Source organism: Podarcis bocagei (assembly GCF_964188305.1).
Source record: "Podarcis bocagei genome assembly, chromosome: 15".
Classification (NCBI taxonomy): domain Eukaryota; kingdom Metazoa; phylum Chordata; class Lepidosauria; order Squamata; family Lacertidae; genus Podarcis; species Podarcis bocagei.
Window position 1 is genome coordinate 24,733,586 of NC_138141.1, and position 14,139 is coordinate 24,747,724.

The 14,139-nt window shown below is 45.7% G+C and overlaps 1 protein-coding gene across 1 annotated transcript in view; it reads left to right on the plus strand.

Moving 5' to 3' along the window:
• The first annotated feature begins 429 nt into the window (after positions 1–429).
• The window catches only part of GRAMD1B (GRAM domain containing 1B), a 218,406-nt gene continuing 204,696 nt past the window's right edge, over positions 430–14,139 (plus strand). Inside the window, exon 1 of the mRNA XM_081172500.1 lies at positions 430–796. The gene's annotated coding sequence lies outside the window, so the exon portion shown is untranslated. The remainder of the gene's footprint in view (positions 797–14,139) is intronic.

Consider the following 14,139-nt stretch of genomic DNA (forward strand, 5'->3'; position numbering starts at 1 on the left):
ATGCTGAGGTTAGTAAACACCTGAGCCATCATGATCCTTAAACAAACTGTTCACAGAAGAGCTTGTTCCAGATGCACTGTTCCCACCCACTCATTCCAGGATTGCACGCAGCCACCTCCTCTTTCCTTCTTCCTCTCCTCAAGCCTGATAGATTAAAAGAAAAAGAAAAAAAGATGAGGATTTTGGTTGTTAGCTTGCACCTTTCTAATAATAGCCTTCTAGCCAGACCTTATCAGTCACAGCTTGGTAGGTCTGTTCAGCAGGGCTGCCTCTGTTCTCTGCCAGATCCCTTTTAAATCTCTCTTTATTGTTGCCATTTTTCTCAGATCACATTACTTAAAAGCTGCAGCATCCTGGGGAGAGGATATCGAGGGAGACGAGTTGAATGTGTTTGTGCTGGGAAACATGGGGAGACTCACACTCACAGGCACGCTGTATCCTTCAGCCAGCCGAGAGTTAACAAAATGAAGAGCTCTCATGGAGGCAGAGGGTGTTCTCGGCAGTGAAAGGTGGATGTGTTACTGGATGTTCAGAGAAACGGTTCACTCAGCTGTCCACCAGGAGCCTGTGGTTTGAGCTTTCCACATTTGAAGATCCAGGCTTACATACAGCAAAACTTCCTTTCGCAAGCCTTATCTGTGCATCCAGCTGGGGAATCTTCTGCTCTCTTCACACATGGCTGGGATTTAACTGAGGAGTGGGGGATGCTGCTGTGAGGAGTTCCCCTTTAGATGGATTTTTGACAGGACTCCCTCAGGTTGTCTGGATGAATGAGTGCCTTTCAGAGCCGAAGAAGGTAAGCCTTCCCACTGTTACTATAAGCATTCCAGTTAGCATCCCTAGGGACCACATACACAAGCCTGGCATTGTGCCTCTTTCACACTGGGGAGATTGGAACCGGTTCTCTCTCCACGCCCTGGCTGTGGAACCAGGTATATAACTTAATTGTTTTTAGTGTTTTTTTGCTATAAAAACAACAACAATCCAAAAAGCATTCATCATTTTGACAAGATATAATATTTTCTTTGCATGGTTTAATCTGAGAGGTGCCCGTGTGGTAGTTCAAATGCCTTATCTAACATGTTTGTCTATTCCTGGAACCTCAAAGTTATTGTCAGATGTTGTGGTAAAGCTATTAACATGGACTTACTGCCAAAAAATAAATAAAAGGTGTAGGACGACTGACTTTTATGTGTTTGCTGATGATGGTCTTGTAGGAAGCAGGTGTAACCAAATGTCTGGTCCTCAGGTAAACTGCTAGGAAACAAACATATTTGCATTTAATGTTTAAGTAAATAGTGCAAAAGACTTGCTCCCACTAATGTCCTGACTTGAGAAACCAAGCTTTCCATAGTCTAGTTAATATTTCAGCTGTGCCTTTAAAGAAAAGGGCAAAAGACAGTTTATGGAGTTTCATGTTTTATACTTTATAGTGTTGCACCCCAAAATGGATAGGATGTCCCTATCTTTTTTTCAGGTAATTAAAGCAATCAACATAATAAGCCACACGTTAAGGCAAATACTGCTTAGTTTGCATACAACAGTGAAAGGTTTGGATAAAAAAGTGAAGTTTTTTTTGAGAATAGCAGCTTTCATCCTGCGGTGCTCTGAAAACATAGCAAAAATATCCATAATGAAGTGTTCCTCTTGTGCAACTCAAAGGTGATTCTGGCAGCGAAAGGTGGGTCTGTAAATGGATGTCAGAAAACAACTCCCTCTTCCGTCCACCACCAGCTTGTGGTCAGAGCTTCTGTATTTTGAGGATCTATGTCAGGCTGCATATAGAAAACTATTTGCAAATACATGAGCCTCAGCTATATCCAGCGTCATCTGCAAGATATATTTTGGTTAAAGGGGTCAAGAGGCTAATTTTTGAGTGGAGGTTGGGTGACTCAGAAAACAAGAAAGCAGTATCTGCTGAAGTCTCAGTTCTTAAATCAAGATAGGATTTCCAGTAGTTGTTGTCTGGGGGAGTTAGAGAGCTAAGCCATACACCTACATCTTTCCTTCCCTAGTTCCTGTCTCCTCCACTGTCAACTCATTTAACCCAGTTTTTTTTTTTTTTTTTAAAGGCAAGCCATGCAATAGAGCAGTGTTCACAAAATTCAACTGAGCAAATATTTGGTGAAATTTTCAAGGTTTCTTTCCATGCAGAAAAATCTATCAAATATATGTTTTACTGTGAGCTACATGCTCATTTGCAGTACAGTGAATTTTTTTTTTTAATAAAGAGTATGTACAGTTGGAATTTGCAAACCTGAACAGATGGATCTTCTTAGCTGAAACAAACATTTTAATGAATTTAGTAATGGTTTTTTTGCATGGTTTTCCCCCCCCTTCCTTGTTCCTATTTCAACTAGAGTCGGGTAAAAATGTTTTGCAAATTCAGCAGCACACTTTGTTGGGATTCCTGGAAGAGATGCAGTCTCTATGAATATATAAAACACTTTCCCTTTTTGAGGTCTGAGGCAAACCCGTCAGTAATATATTTTTGCATGCAGAACATGCTGCTTGCTCCATACTGTTCATTTATCCTGCAAGCTGGGGATAGTTTCCCCCTTATTAGCATTGGGTGGTCAGATCACTCTGTTCCAGACTGCTCAGAGTTCAGCTGGGGGCAAGCAATGATAATTCGTATGCAAGCTCTGAAAGGAAGCACAAAGCAAAGAGTGGGTGCTTCACAATGGAAATACGGGTTACTTGTAAACACCTGGGCCCAGCATCCTTTTCTGAATGTATTTGGCAAGCTGCCACAGGTGGGATATGATTCAATCCTAAAACAAGTGGACCTGTCCTGTACAGTCAGGTCAAAGTCTATGTGTCCATGAGAAGACGTATCACAGTGTGATGCATACTCATTTGATCCTTCTGGTCCGAGCTGCTTTGCTAATGGCACTGAGTAAATGAATGACAGAAGTAGGAAAAAAGCTTACATACATGGAAGAAAGAAGCTGAGGGGAGTTGGCTGTGTAGGGAAAGAGCACACTATTGCCACATTCACACTGTACATTTGAAGTCCTATAATATCACTTTAAACAGCCATGGTTTTTCCTGAAGAGTTATGGGAGCTGTAGTTTGTTCAGGGAGCTGAATGTTGCTAGAAGGTCCCTATTCCCCTCCCAGAGCTATGGACCAGTGCAGTGGCGTAGCGTGGGGGGTGCCAAGGGTGCCGACCGCACCGGGCGCAACATCTGGGGGGGCGTGAGTCCAGAGGGAAGGGACAAGTTCCTTCCTCCGCCGGGCTCCCCGCCACCACCGCCAGCCTTGCGCCCTAGCGCGCGCGCGCCCCCCGCCGTTGCTGTGGCTGCGCTCCGCTCACTGCTCGCAGGAGGAGCAGCCGCTGCAGCAGCGCCGACGCCGCCACCGACGCCTGGCCGGGCACGGGCAGCCTCTGCACCCTGCCGCTGCCGCCATCCCCTCGGCCCAGCCACAGGCGGCGGCTGCTTCTGCCTCCATCCTCCTCCGGGCAAGCAGCGTTGTTTGCGCGGCAGCGCCAGCGGCAACTCGCAGGTTAGGGGTTGGGGGGTGCAAATTACTTGCCTTGCCCCGGGTTAGGGGGCGCAAATTACTTGCGTTGCCCCGGGTGCTGACAACTCATGCTACGCCGCTGGACCAGTGCTTTCTAGGCACGGGACAAGCAGAGGTGTGGACGAGCCCTTTGTATGTTATCAATGAAATTTTAAAAGAGAGGCCCACTGGTCAGTTCCCAGGCTGTCTAAAGTAGTATCATGACCTTGCCAACTGATGCTGAGCAAAATGTTGGACCTTCGGCCCACAACTCTGAGAAGAAGCCAAATAAGGTTTCTCCTGACAGATCGGGGCAAAAATATGACTGCTTTAGTAGCTTCCTTTTTAGCCACAATTTTATCCAAAAGTGTTCCCAACGAACTATCCTTACAGGAAATAGACAAGGCGTAGCAGAATATCCAAATGCACACGACCATAGTGTGAGCTTATAACCCTTGATAGCTTCACCCTTGTCTTTTTAATTATTCCAATTACTTGAAACATTTTATACTGTGATGCCAATAAAGGTATTTGATTGATTGATTGATTGATTGATTGATTGATTGAAAAAAATGGTATCATGGTGTTTTAAATGTATGGTGTAAATGTGGCCTAAATCAGTACAAGGAGCTGAAAAAAAATACTGTAAAACTTAACAGAGGGGAATATTTACTAACTTCTAAAATAGACAGACTTACCTGTTTTTTTTTCCATAGAAAAGGGTATGGCAGCCAAGCAGCCAGGCTATTTGGCTGCCAAGCTGAAGTCTGTGGCTTTGTGTTCAATGGCTGGGCTTTGTGTTCAATGGCTGCTTCCAGACCATTCAGCCTTTTACCAAGGCCCTGGTCTGTTTGCTTGGGAAAGCCTGAAGAGACCAGACTTGATGCTGGCAACATTGCTCTTTTGTGCTGAAAGCCGTAAAACTGGTGGATTAGATCTTCAGTGTGAATTTGAACTGTGCTTTCTGCAGACCAGTGGCCAGCCAGGCACCCATGGGAGGCCTGCAAACAGGACCTGAGTGCAGAAGCACTCTTTGCTTTTGTGGTTTCCAGCAACTGGTATGCCGAAGGATCCTGCCTCCAACTGTAGAGGCAGAGCTAGTAGCCTTTCATAGCGTTATCTTCAATGAGTTTGTGCAATCTTCTTTTACAGCCATCCAAGTTGGTGGCCATCACTGCGTCCTGTGGGAGTGAGTTCCATAGGTGAACCATGTGCTGTGTTGAAGACCCTCTTGGTGGTGGCCCTGGGGAGGGTCTTCTCTGTGGTGCCCCCTAAGCTGTGGAACTCTCCACAGAGGAGCCTCTGGTACCTTCTTTATTGATGCACATCCTGACCCTGGCTTTTGACACCTGAGATATACATTTTTAGGACACACCTTAATTACATGATTATAAGTTGCATTAAACTGTTTTTAACATTGTGTTTTAATTGTAACCTACCCTGGGACCTTAGCAGCAAGGATGGGCCGTTGTTGTTGTTATTATTATTGCTATTTATGAGGATGGTGATGTGTGCCATAATATATATGTGGACTTTGTAAAAAGGTAAAGGTAAAGGACCCCTGACAGTTAAGTCCAGTTGCGAATGACTCTGGGGTTGCGGCGCTCATCTCGCTTTACTGGCTGAGGGAGCTGACGTTTGTCCACAGACAGTTTTTCCGAGTCATGTGGCCAGCATGACTAAGCCACTTCTGGTGAAACCAGAGCAGTGCATGGAAACACCATTTACCTTCCTGCAGGAAGTGTACCTATTTATCTACTTGCACTTGACGTGCTTTTGAACTGCTAGGTTGACAGGAGCTGGGACCGCGCGGGGATTCGAACCGTTGACCTTCCGATTGGCAAGCCTCAGGCTCAGTGGTTTACACCTCAGTGCCACCCGCGTTCCCAGTACCCCACTAATGGGTGTCATTTGCAGAGTCTGCAAAAACAGACAGCAGTAAGTGTAGTAGAGACAAGGAATAATGGAGGCTTGACCCACACTATACCCAGGCCAGTGGATGTTCTAATCTGTACGCAGGTTTGTTGCCCCCCACCCCAGCTTCTGTGGGCTGTGGAATAACCACCTACTTGCTCCTACCTACCTTATTTTTTGCTCTATAAGACTCACTTTTTCCCTCCTAAAAAGTAAGGGAAAATGTGTGTGCGTCTGATGGAGCGAATGCAGGCTGCACAGCTATCCCAAAATCCAGAACAGCAAGAGGGATTGCTGCTTTCACTGTGCAGCGATCCCTCTTGCTGTTCTGGCTTCTGAGATTCAGAATATTTTTTTCTTGTTTTCCTCCTCCAAAAACTAGGTGCATCTTGTGATCTGGTGCGTCTTATAGAGTGAAAAATACGGTGCTTGCTCCCTCCTCTGCTGCCACCACACATTGTGCTGCATCTGTTACTGGCAGAGAAGCAGCACTGCCATTGGTGCTGATTTGGAGCAAAATCAAACCAATTTGGGGTGAAATTTCACCCCAAACAGATGCAATCTTGCCCAAAATCGGTGCCAATGGTGGAGAAACCTCTCCGCAAGCAGTGAATGTGGCAGAGCAGGTGGGGTACCCATGGGTGTGCTGCCTGGGAGGCTTCTGCCACCTGAAGCAATTACCTCACCCTGCCTAATGGCTGGGCCGGCTCTGGGCACTATCCTACAGAGCAGTGCTATGGACTTAATTTGTGGCACATTTACCAACAATGGTTGACCCATAGCTGCTGTACGTATTCCAGCCGTGGGGAAAGAAGATGTATGGGGGGGGATATATTTTGTGCATACTTCTGCACGCCTGCCACCTTCACACACACATACACATGCACCCCACAAAAAATACCTGCTGTTTTAATGCCAACATTTCCGGACTCCTGATGTCTGTCCACAATAAGCACCATACCCTCAATCCTGGGCGGACAGCGCTTTGACTCAAAGGCATTTGCTGCCAACACAATGCAGCATGCAATCACCTCGCCCACAAAATGGTTCCAGCAAGGTGCTTCGCTGTGCCACTTCTTCCATACATATTAGCCTGACACCAGGACAGCCTTGCTTCATGATTGTCCTTGCTACACATACTTTCTGCAACGCTAAACACGATAAATGCATCACAGTTATCCTCTTCCCACGCTGTACCTGTGTTCTTCTGATTTTCACCTTGCTGCTGAGCCATGTGAAATCACGGTGTGTGAATTCATTGTAATTCTATTACCATGTTGGAGATGACTCATAATATATTAAGAGTTAGAAGGGCCCTGCAGGGTATCAAGTGTAACCTGTTGCGCCGGAAGGCTTAAGTCATCCCTGATTGGTTTTTATCCAGCCTCTTCTTTAACATCTCCACAGTGCTACAAGTTCTGTTGCCAAATCAACAGCCCAATCTTCTGAGTGCTTGCCAAGGGGTTCTGCCACCCTACGACTTACATTGCTTCAAATCAGTTGGCACCCTGCGGAAGAGGGGATTTTAATGTTGCAGAGTGCCTTGGAGGTGTGGAAAATCTGTTTGGTAATTTCCTTGTAGCTCCTGTTTGTTTTAACGGGGCTTGCACAAGAGAACATCCCTCTGGACTGCATCCAATGTTAATTAGTGCTCCATGCTAATAAGTGGGAGGGAGGAAGCCATTTGCATTTTCTGCTTCTGGATGCAAAATGGGTTTTGCAACCTTGCTTGCTGCTGTTGTATTTTCTTTGTCAGTTGGGGAAAAATAGGTGGGGGGTTGGAAATGCCACTCTGTGACATTCATTAAGGTGCACATCTGGGGTGACTGTGACCATCTTCCTCCCTCTGAATGAATGAAAAGCAGAGGCTAATGCAAAAGAACAGTCTGTCATCTCTCCTTTTGGTTTGACACTCATGGTTGTGACATGCAGCACGTTGGAAAATCCAGAGGCTCTCTAGCTGAGACAACCTCCCTGCCCTCTTTCCCCTTTCAGCAAGCAGAATCCCAAAGGAACAATCCACTAGATATGACAGGCTTGATTTCCGAGCAGAACTCATATTTAAAATGTGGGACAGGATGTACGTTGGAGGGAAAAACAGAAGGGCATTCTGATCCTAAATAAACACGTTTGCTGAAAATAAGTCAAAACTGATTTCAGTGGAGCTTCCCATCTTATTTCTTTTATTCTGTTTCTTAACTGGCCTTCACCATAAAGTCTCAGGTTCACAATATACAATTAGGGTCAGTGGAGGGGAGGGGAACCAAGTAAAACTGTTCCAAACAAAACAGAATAGTTTAGATTGAACCAAAGAGCTGGGTCCTGCAAAACACCTTAGCTGTCAGTAGCTACGGCAAAGAGGTATGTCTTCAAAGAAAGTTATACTATGAAGACTGCACCTTTGTGTGACAGCTCTGTGGGGATGGAATTTCACAATTTAGGGGCTGCTATGTGGAAGGCCAGGGACGCGGGTGGCACTGTGGGTTAAACCACAGAGCCTAGGACTTGCTGATCAGAAGGTTGGCGGTTCGAATCCCCGCGACGGGGTGAGCTCCCGTTGTTTGGTCCCTGCTCCTGCCAACCTAGCAGTTCAAAAGCATGTCAAAGTGAAAGTAAATAAATAGGTACCGCTCCGGCAGGAAGGTAAACAGTGTTTCCGTGCGCTGTTCTGGTTCACCAGAAGCGGCTTAGTCATGCTGACCACATGACCCGGAAGCTGTACGCCGGCTCCCTCGGCCAATAAAGCGAGATGAGCGTCGCAACCCCAGAGTCAGTCAAGACTGGACCTAATGGTCAGGGGTCCCTTTACCTTTATCTTTATGTGGAAGGCCACCATTTTTGGCCACCATTTCCTACACTTCTGAAGGTGATGGAATGACTAAGAGAGCCCCCTCTGATGATAGTGCTGGGATAACTCAGGTGGTAGAGCACAAGACTCTTAATCTCAGGGTTGTGGGTTCAAGCCCTACATTGGGGAGCGGGGTTTCTTGCATTGGAGGGAGGTGGACTAGATGACCTTTGTGGCCCCTTCCAACTCCACGGTTCTATGATTCTATCTCTTTTCCCCAAACCAAAATATGCCCATGACTTCTTCATGGGCTCATGACAAGCAGAGTGGGTTGGTTTCCTGCTTTACAGAGGATAGGCTTCTATTTGAAGAGCTATCATAGGATAGCTCTCCAAAGGGGATGCCTGTTTGTAAGGCTTTGTGGTCTAACTCTGGTTTAAAGATAAAGAAGCATCAGAAATGAGAGCAAGAAGAGCCTTGAAGTTGTCCCATCAGCAGTTACCTGAACTGCAGACAGGTCACTAGCTGTGATGGCTTGGGACTCAGGCTCGGACTCGGAACCAGAGAGGTCTCAGTGTGCACCGGATCCTTTGCCTCAGGCATCATCTGAACCAAGTCTGGGGCCTGATCCTGAAGAGTCCCAGTCTGCACAGGTGCCTCAGGGGCCTGAGACTGTCCTGCCTCCAGATGCAGCTGGGCCATCACTTACAGCTGCTTCACTATCGGTTTGGTCAGGGGAGGCTGAGGCAGCCCCTGGGTCTAGTAACCCACCGATGTCTCCCGAGCTGCAGAAACTAAGGTCTGGGAGAAGGAGAGACCTGAGTACTCGCAGGAGGAGTCTCGCCTTCAGGCGAAACAGGGAGGTGAGTCACCGGGGGATCAGGACTGGCTGTTACCCCAACAAAGATAAAAGGCTGTCAGACCCCGCCCCAGGTTGCAGGAGCAACATTGCTATATGCCAGGTCCTCCCTGAGATCCTGTACCTGTCCTTGCCTGGTTTCCTGCCTCGTGTCCTGCCTTGGCCCCGTCAGACTGACTCCTAGTGGAACCTTCGGATTCTGGACCGGACCTGGACTGTGTGTCTTAGGTCACCCCTGGGGCCAGGACACTAGTCACCATGTACCTCATCATGGAAAGGTATTTCTATTTAAATGATAGTAATGATATCTGATTTTGTATCTGTGGTGTTGTGAGTTGGGAGGAGGTACCCCCTAAACCCTATGAATTAGCAAATGGTGGGATTTTGATAAATTGGAGTATTGGAGGGAAGTTTGCAGGCCAGTGGAAAGATACAGGCTAAGGTTCCATCCCAAGCCAGGGCCTCATCTGGGACAGAGGTGTTAACATGACAAAAGGTGTTGAAGGCTAATCTGAGAGGAGTTATTGAGCCTGGGAAGACAGAGGCTGCCAAGGGAAGTGAGTGTGAGGTGACAGGAAAAGAGTGTCTTTAGCAAGATGTGCTGGGAAAAAGGAGGGAGAGAACAAAGACTGAGATCCATCTTGGGCAGGCTGTTTGGAGCCTGGTTGGGAGAGATGCCTTTGACTCCAGTGCTGCACTGCTGTGGGGAACAAGCCCCCCTGAGAGGACCTTGCTGGAATACCTGGACTCCCTCCATGCAAACTGAAGGAGTAAATATGTGAATGAATCATATTTCTTAGAGCTATGACAGTCTGCTGCATCTTCAATTCTCCAAAGGTGCACAAACCCTGGGTGAACACCTGGAACCCCCTATAATCTAGCTGCTGCGAGCAGAGAGTGAGGGTGGCAGCTAACTTTTCTAACAGTGCATACAAATATTGAAGTATGTCCTCTTTTGTCCTCCTTTTTGCTGATGCCTTTCCTCTTTTTGGGTGATGGGTAAGTGGCCATTCAATTTTTCCTTAATCTGTTCCCCTCAGTTTTATATCACTTTCTTGTGGGCAGAATTATTTCTACGAAATATACATCAAAGTCTTACAAAATATTATGCAGGCAAAGCACGCAGGAATAAAAAGCTTCAAAATGACAAAAAAGAGAGGAGAAAGAGCCGCAAAGTGAAATGGGCTCACTAATTCTCAAAAACAAAACCCTATAATGAAATGAGATTATATCTGTAGTGGCCACTCAACTACAGTTCCTTTTGGGACTCTGAAACCCTCTAAGAGGGTCTCAATAAACATATTTTACAGGTGATTTTTCAGGTTTTGTGGCACTGACACAGCAGCACTGCTTTCCCCTGTCCTTGCTCCCCCGCGAAAAGGTTGATTTTGAGCTAGATCATTGCCAATATCCAGATCCATCTTGCTAAGCAGATAAACAAGGCTTAACGAAACACCCCATTCTTCCCAGCTCCTTTCCTCACCAGGTTCCTTTTCTCTGCTGAGTGAAACAATAATAAAATCTCTACAAACCCAGGATGTGAGCTTTCGTTAGATGCTGGCATGGAACAACTCGCCGCTGAGATGGTTTTGTTAGCTTTTTTAAAATTGACCCTCATTGTGCTCATCCAGGAAATGAAGAGAAAAATAATCTCCAACTCTTTTTTTGGACAGCCCACTTCAAAATTAAAAATTAATCATCCTTTGTATCTCTAGTTTGTGAGGATTCACATATAGAAATGTTCCAAGGCCAGCTATTTGCTCTGCAATCGCCTTCTGTGAGTAATATCCCCTTTCACCTAATTGGGTTTTTAAAAAAATCTTCCTTTATTGATTTGCTTGTTCTCCCAAGTAAACTGAGTGTGGGGGGGGGGAGGAAGTGGGTAGAATTGGAATAAAGAAACAGAGCAAGTGAAGCAGTAGCTTTCACTACGCCAATCAATATTAAAAAGCAAAATGTTTCACAAAATGATATTTTGAGGTGACAGATGATGCTCACCTGATAAAGATGAGAGATTCTTAAAGACTGAGTTGGAAGATTTGAAGAAAGTTTATAAACTGCTTGTAATGTTGAGACACTCCCATGTGAATGATTACAGTTTTGCCGAATATAGTGTGGCATGCACCACAATCTCTGAGCACAATCCTCTGCTTACTCCAAGTTTGGTTTCCTTGGAACGAAGAGACTGTGGTGTCTTTAGCACATGTGGTTTATTTGCACATATATTCAACTTGGAGGAGACTCTTGAGAGTCCCATGGACTGCAAGAAGATCAAACCTATCCATTCTGAAGGAAGTCAGCCCTGAGTGCTCACTGGAAGGACAGATTGTGAAGCTGAGGCTCCAATACTTTGGCCACCTCAAGAGAAGAGAAGACTCCCTGAAAAAGACCCTGATGTTGGGAAAGATGGAGGGCACAAGGAGAAGGGGACGACAGAGGACGAGATGATTGGACAGTGTTCTCGAAGCTACCAGCATGAGTTTGACCAAACTGCAGGAGGCAGTGGAAGACAGGAGTGCCTGGCGTGCTCTGGTCCATGGGGTCATGAAGAGTCGGACATGACTAAACGACTAAACAACAACAACCACAACCTGAGTGTAGGGTGGAGGGGTTTACTGCACTAATGCCCAACAGATCTTTCTTCTCCATTGGGTTCCCAGGGAAGTCCCAAATCACAGCATGGGTTCAGAACAGAGAAAGACATGTCTCTATCTCTGCAATTGTGTGGTGAGGCCCTGGACCTCCCCCCCCCCAGCTTCCCCCCCCCAAAATACACAAACACAAGTACAGAAGAAAAGGAGGCTGCTTCCTGGCTGCACCACAATTTAAGCAGGCGTAGCCACGCCCTCAGGCCAACCCGATTGGTTGGGGGGCGTGACGCGGCTGGGGATCCCTTGACGTTGGCAGCATTACTCTGCCCCACTCCTGGATTGCAGGGAGACCCCGGATTCCTGCCCACAAAGCAGCCCTCCAAAAAGGGAGAGCTGACAGCTTAAACTCACACCCACCCAGGTCTATTGTTCTCCATTTTATGGCCCTATTGCATCCAGCCAGGTGTGGTGGGAAAAGGCCCACTCATTTATCTCCATGGCAACAGGGGGTCACTCTTTGGTACTTAACTGACCTGCTGAGGCCATTATCTTACAAATAAACTTTTCTGACTCGCCTCTTCTACCAGATTCTAAACCTCACATACACAGGATCACAGGTTTGGAAGGGAACCACAGTTTCATCCAGACTCCCCTCAGCTTTCTGATAGTATTTATCCCTTCCATTCTCATTCAGCAAAGGACGGGTAGTCAGACATGTGAGACAGTATTGCTGTGTGTTTTTTTTGTTCTGCTGGGACCAGTGTAAGACTGATGTTTTATAGATACAGCTGTGGACAAAGTTGCATTTCAAGAAAAGGTGGGAAAGGGGAGAGAATACAAGGAGACAGAGGCAGATGGAAGCGGGAGGAATTGTGGAGAAAATAGGAAGGAAGAAAAGCAAGACCCAGAGGAACAGCAGATTAGAGAGATGATATGACCTTGTCTTTGCCATCCTTGTTTTAACATCCTTTATGTCATAAATGGTCATGGCTAAGATTAAGCTGGTGCCAGAGCAGATAGGACACTTCCACCTTATCTCCAAGCTGTCTCTCATTTAAATGACTGAGCATCTCCCCCCTCCACCAGTGTAACTAGATATAGTTCTCAGGATTTAATTTAAACAAACATCAGGGTCTCTCCATCAAGGCTGCACATACCAAGGCTGAGTCCTCTCAGCAAGATAAACAGATTTTTACAAAATGCACACGGTTGCAGGGGTGTTTTCAGGGCAGAAACCAGCTTGGTTGGCTGGCTAGGCAAGGCAACTGTAGCGGCTCAACCAGGCCGTTGTCAGCAGTTATATTTTCCGGCCTCCTGATCCTGCCATGTTGAAATGATTTAGTACTCCCTTCAGCGATCCATAGCACAGATTAGGCCACTTGCCTGGTGGTTTAAGAGGTAAAGTTTCCGCTACAACAGCAGCAAGAATACTCATTGCAAGGTATTGGAAGACACAAGATTTACCCACCTTGGAAGAGTGGCAGATGAAGGTGATGGACTACATGGAATTGGCAGAAATGACCGGCAGAATCCGAGACCAGGGAGAAGAGTCGGTGGAAGAAGATTGGAAGAAATTTAAAGACTATTTACAGAAATATTGTAAAATTAATGAAGGATAGAATGATGTTGGATAGTAATTAAGGGGTTTCCAGCTGTAATGCTTTAAGAGAATATGAAAAAAGGGTTGTAAATGGGTTAAAATCTAATGGTAAGGATTTGCTGAACCAATAATTTGAAGTGGAATACAAAAAAGGGAGGTATGAGGAGGTCCGGGAAATAAGTTAAAGGAAAATAAGTAATAGAAAATATGTGTGTTTTTAACTGTTTTTATTTTGTATTTTTCTTTTTTCTTTTTCATTTTTACTGTATTATTTTAAAAAACCCTTAATAAATATTTTACAAAAAAAGAGAGGTAAAGTTTCTAGGCTGTACTTGCCACCAGTTGGAGACCCCTGGTTCCTTAAAGTTTGCGCACTTGTTACGATTAGTGTGACAACTCTCATTTTTGACGATATCTCAAACGCTTATGAGATTTGTGCTGAAATACGGTTGCTACAAGGCACAGTGTTGTCCAGTTGAAAAGCAGAGGACAGTTAAGATGGATTCAGTTCTCAGTTTAATAATGCAATAGAGCTGGCCACACCTGCACCATACATATAAAATACTGCCATACCACTTTGAACAGTCATAGCTTCCCACAAAGAATCTTGGGAGTCTTCGTTAGGGGTACCAAGAATTGTTAGGAGACCACCCCTAATTTCCCTCACAAAGCTACGATTCCCAGAGTGGTTTAACAATCAATTCCTCTTCCCAGAGAACTCAGAATTGTAGCTCTGGGCAGGGAATAGGGGCCTCCTAACAGTTCTGAGCACTCTTGACAAACTACCATACTTTCCCATGTATAAGACTGTGCTTTTTTCTTTAAAAAATCATGCTAAAAAGTGGGGGTCGTCTTATACATGGGTAGTGCATAGGGTGGA